The 3686-nt window shown below is 47.6% G+C and overlaps 1 pseudogene; it reads left to right on the top strand.

Annotated features, from left to right (window-relative positions):
- Positions 1 to 262: 262 nt before the first annotated feature.
- Positions 263 to 1188, top strand: LOC117724675 (Y-box-binding protein 3 pseudogene; annotated as a pseudogene).
- Positions 1189 to 3686: the final 2498 nt, after the last annotated feature.

Here is a 3686-nt window from a genome sequence, read left to right as displayed (position 1 = left end):
TCCAGGAAGAGCATCACAATTGGTGGATTGTAGCAACCCAAGAAATAGAAACCCCATCACACCAGGTCACATCAATAGCTTAGGCATTTGTGGCAGCAGTAAAAACAGAAGTAATCTGCTTCAAATGTGGAGAGGCAGGACATTGGAATGCCTTACAACTTGCCATTTTAGGGGCCAGGAGACCCAGTGAGACTGAGAGTGCATGTGTCCCCCCCCCTCGAGCTGCATGAGCAAGGCGGGTGGGGCCTCCACTGGCGGCACCATGCTCCCGCAGGCTGTGGCTGATATCCACGCAAGTATCTGCGCAGTGTGGGGGGATGAAGAAACTGTAGAGTGTAGGGAGCCGAAGTCAGTATATTCCATTTCAAGATGGCGCTGGCCGAGTGTCTTCTCCAGAAGTAAACAATTATCTGCGCAGCTGCTAGGCAGAAAGACCACCAAGTCACTGGCCTATCCCGAGGCGTAATATTGGGTGGTGAGCGAACAGCCAATCAGAAGTGAATACGTTACTCTAGGGTGTATTTAAGCTAGGCCACTTCCGGCTTCTTCCGTCTTTCCGCTTTACCATGACAAAGAAGTAAATCCTTTTTTGCAGTATACCCGATTATTGCCTCCTGTCCTTATTCGCGGGCGAAACGGGATTTGGGGGGTGCACGGAACAGTAGAGTTTGATGTGGTTGAAGGAGAAAAGGGTGCTGAAGCAGCTAATGTGACTGGCCCAGATGGAGTTCCTGTAGAAGGGAGTCGCTATGCTGCTGATCAGCGCCAGTATGGACACGGCTACTATGGCAGGCACCGTGGACCTCCTCATAATGCTGGTGATATTGGAGAGATGAATGGAGTCCCTAAGGGAGCACAGCTCCAGGTCCAACGGAATCCAATCTACTGCCCAAGGTTCTGCAGGGGACCTGCCTGCCCACAACCTGCCCCTGCTATTGGAGCAGTTGAAGATAAAGAAAATCAGCAAGCTGCCAATGGTCCAAACCAACCATCTGCCTGCCGTGGATTCCAACGCCCCTACATCTATAGGCACTGCCTGGTCCCCTCAATGCTGTTTCACAAGATGGCAAAGAGACCACGGCAGGTGAAGCACCAACTGAGAACCCTGCTCCAGCCACCGAACAAAGCAGCTGGTCCAGGACCCTGCTTGCTCCCTTCCCCACCTCTGCCTTTCTTCCTCTCAGCTAAAAACACCAGGCTGGGCCTGGTTGTCACACATCTCTCCCATAGACACAGCCTTTCACTCTGACTTTTGGCTCTCCTATCAAGCCTATGTGTCTTTTCCTCTAAGCTTTCTTCAAAGTTAGCCTTTTGATCCTTCTCTACATTTAAGATTTCTAAGAAAGAGAAAGGGGGAATACAGGACCTCTCTGCCAGAGCACCCAGCAACCACATGACAGAACAAGGCCCTCCCCCTACTGCTTCGAAACCAGCCATTACTGCTTCTCTATAACAGGAAGACCTACAACACCATTCCTGTTTTTCAAGCAAAATTTTTAAAGTTTTAGTTTTTCTCCCTAACAGGAACACCTACAGCAACAATGTCCTTGCTGTAAAAAAATTTTTCTTGTTTTTTGTTTAAACTTCCACAGGTTAAATCAACATACTGATCACCAGTTTCAGCTTTTAATTAACAACTAGTTTCTTTTTACAGACAAATTGGTGCTGCCTACCCCAGATACATAACTAACATGATGTTTTTCTTCTTCAGCCATCCAAAGCAGACTCAAAGGTGCCTTCTAAGACTAAAACTTCCTCAAACAGCTTTGCTTTTCTAGGATCTCAACGACAGACCATGACGTGCTTGCTCCCAAGTAGCCTAATGCTTGCTACACACCCTTTGCAGACATCCCACTGCTGGGGTGCTGCTTCCCTGTTGTGATTATCCTACAGGTGCTCCCACAAGTCCAGCAGAGACAACGCCATCTCTTGAAACTTGCCTGCGATGCAGCCTTCTTCCAGCCACCTCTTCTGACTGAAGACCCCAGTGATGCACATTGAGACCCAGACATGCACACTGAGATCCAGAGACACACACTGAAGACACCAGGGACACATGCCAGACCCAGAGACCCTCACTACAGAAGACAGATCCAGACCTTCCAGCTGCAGATGAACTCTTTTGCCAAAGTCACACAGCTAATGTTACATGTTAGTAAGAAAAACATAATGTCTATCTAAATTAATCAGGTGTTATTACCCTTAAACTGTACCACCTCTGTTCAATTGTTTCAATTATCCCTTGCCTTCCTAACCCCCACTCCCAACTCCTCTTACCCTTTGACTTAATTGTGCCACACCCTATGGCCTTCATAGTGTCTTCTTTTAACTCCTTTATCCAAAATTTTCACTAAAGAGTGAGATTTGGGCCATAAAGAGAAGGTTTGGTCTCCTTGGTAGAGCGCTGGGTTTGAGATAGCTGGGGACCCAACAGGACATTGCCTGTCAGGAACAGCATATATCTCCCTGTGCTCCTGGATTCCAGACTACTCCATGTGGTCCACATCTCTCATTGACACAGAGTTGCCCCTCCCTTTATAAAAGAAAAGAGAGTGGGATGTTGGGCCATGGAAGTTTATCCTGGTTCTTGGGTTGTGGGTTCAGCCATGTCCCCAGAACCCAGACTCCTGTCACAAGGTCTAATCTCCATTCAACCTGCGCCTTTCAGTCATGTTCACAGGTGGAGGGTGTGATGAACAGGCCCTAGAGAGACTTACATACTAATAAGGTACCTAAAAGCCAGAGGGTGGAGCTGATTAAACATTCCTCCCCAGCCCCTCCTCCCTCTTCCCCTCCCTATTTAACTCAGGTTCACCCTGGGTTTTGTGTGGTGTACATCCAGATCCATCCACCATCTGCCATGTCAATGAACCGGTTTTGGAAACCCAAGGACTTCCTCGTGTGTCAGGGTCACGCCGTGAGGAACCATGAGGAACCATGAAGAGGCCTTTAGTTAATGAGCAGCTGGGCCCAACTTCCAGCTGGAGGAACCCAGGGTGTTCCCAGTTGACTACCCACAGCATGGCCGGAGGAACCCTGGGTTCCCCAGTCATATTTTTTCCTACATTGTTGAAGACACCAATAGTATAGTCAATGAATGTAAAGAAACAGAGCTAATACTCACCTAGATGCTTCACTCCTATAGACACTGACCTAAGCCAGACACAGTCACCTGGCCACTCTACCCTAGTTGGGGTGATGGAAAACAAATAAATCTTGTGCCCCTGTCCAGTTATTGGTACTGCTTATCTTTAAAAACCTTTAAAAGGGGGGTAATTGTGCCCTCCCTGAGCCTTGAGCAGGCCAGAAATACATTGTTTACCACAATAGACATATGGCAGAGTTATCTGTCCTGGCTGCAAGTACAACTTCCTATAGGAACTTAGAAGAATAGATAAAAAACGTAGAAGCATAGACTGTCCACTGAGCTTACCTTGCAACATAATCTGTCTGTGTTAGGTGGGGCTTTCCCTGTATGTACAGAGCTGAATATCAAACTTTGAGCCTTGATCAGAAAACTTTGTCTTGGCTCCGTGTTTTTCTTGCCTTTCTACTGCTTTTTTACTTCCAGCCCTCCTTTCAGGTGAACCCTGTTTGTCTGTGGCTGCTGGCAGCTACACATTCCTACTGAGTAGTGTCTGTGGTGCTGGAAGAAACTATGTACACTACTAGAGGAGAAAAGTAAT

This window comes from Arvicanthis niloticus, chromosome 20 (assembly GCF_011762505.2).
Source record: "Arvicanthis niloticus isolate mArvNil1 chromosome 20, mArvNil1.pat.X, whole genome shotgun sequence".
Classification (NCBI taxonomy): domain Eukaryota; kingdom Metazoa; phylum Chordata; class Mammalia; order Rodentia; family Muridae; genus Arvicanthis; species Arvicanthis niloticus.
Note: the sequence above shows the minus strand (reverse complement) of the source record. Positions and strands in the feature narration are given on the sequence as shown.